Source organism: Dendrobium catenatum, unplaced genomic scaffold (genome assembly GCF_001605985.2).
Source record: "Dendrobium catenatum unplaced genomic scaffold, ASM160598v2 fragScaff_scaffold_65, whole genome shotgun sequence".
NCBI lineage: Eukaryota > Viridiplantae > Streptophyta > Magnoliopsida > Asparagales > Orchidaceae > Dendrobium > Dendrobium catenatum.
In genome coordinates, this window is record NW_021318527.1 from 22903 (window position 1) to 24470 (window position 1568).

Here is a 1568-nt window from a genome sequence, read left to right on the forward strand (position 1 = left end):
TTTATACTCTAATTTGTTAAGTTAGTTGCTATTTGCACGCTTTACATTTTTGCAACTTATGTAGTTTTGATGATTCCAAAACATTATTGTTCAAATATGTAGTTATCTCCTAACAATTTTAGAAGATTTGTATTTGCTCTTGTGTGTACTAACATTTCAGGAAAATCAAACTCCAGACTGCGAAGACTTCAAATCAATTTCAGCATGAAACACTTTGTAAATTTGAAGCTTCTACTTTTCTTTGAATCAAAATTGAAAGGGAGTGATTATAATTTGAGTGAATAAAAATATATACACACACATAAGGAGATCATATATAATTTATACTGATCGTACGGGATGATATCCGTTCGTACGGGATGATCAGACAGTTATCTCCTATTGAGCACATGGAACGAATAGGAACTGGCTTGAGAAATTTTTCTAAGTCCTATTCGTCCAAGACGAAATTAATAATCGTCCAGGATGATTTGGTCTCTGTAAAATTTTTTTCCAGACGAAATTAATTATCGTACATGACGATTGGTCCTCTGTAAAATTTTCGTCCAGATGAAATTAATTATCGTCAAGGACGATCTGGTCTCTATAAAATTTTTGTCCAGACGAAATTAATTATCGTACATAACGATTGGTTCTCTGTAAAGTTTTTTCCAGATGAAATTAATTATCGTACATGACGATTGGTCCTCTGTAAAATTTTCGTCCAGACGAACAAATTTTCATCCATACGATTAACCGACTTAAAACGGTTTTCAGCAGTTTCTAGAACCGGCCTTATAATAACCATTCGTACCGGACGAATATTGTTCGTACGGGATGATCATCTGTACGAAGACATTTCGTACACATATACAAATAGGGTCATTTCAAATCATTTAAGTAAAATCGTCAAGGACGATCCACAATCGTATGGGACGATCCACTGCGTACAGAATTGAAAACTTGCAGTTTTTTGGCAGTTTTTCTTGTCTTTTGTATATATAGTCTAAATTAGACTGCCATCCAATCTTTTTGTCATTTGATCTTCGTGCCTCTTGGAAGAATAGCCAAGGAGAGAGTGGAAGAGTGCATTCAAGGGAGGATTCCTACCACTGGAGCATGAAGGCTTCACTTGGAGTTCAAAGATAAGAATCTTTACTTTTGAATTGGGATTACTTCACTCTTTTCCTTCTTCCTTTTAGATTCTTGTGAGAAGATTTGTCAAGGAGATCCGGTTCTTTGCCGACACTTGGATAGTGTAAAAGGATGACGGTTCTCTGCCAACACTGGGGATTGTGTAAAAGGACGACGGTTCTCTGCCAATACTGGGGATTGTGTAAAAGGACGATGGTTCTCTGCCAACACTGGGGATTGTGTAAAAGGATGACGATTCTATGCCAACACTAGGGATTATGTAAAAGGATGACGGTTCTCTGCCAACATTGGGGATTATGTAAAAGGACGACGGTTCTCTGCCAACACTGGGGATTGTGTAAAAGGATGACGGTTCTCTGCCGCACCTAGGAGTGGTGAAAAGAGTGTATAAAAGGATGAAGGGTTCTCTGCCCACACTAGGAGAGTGTAAAAGG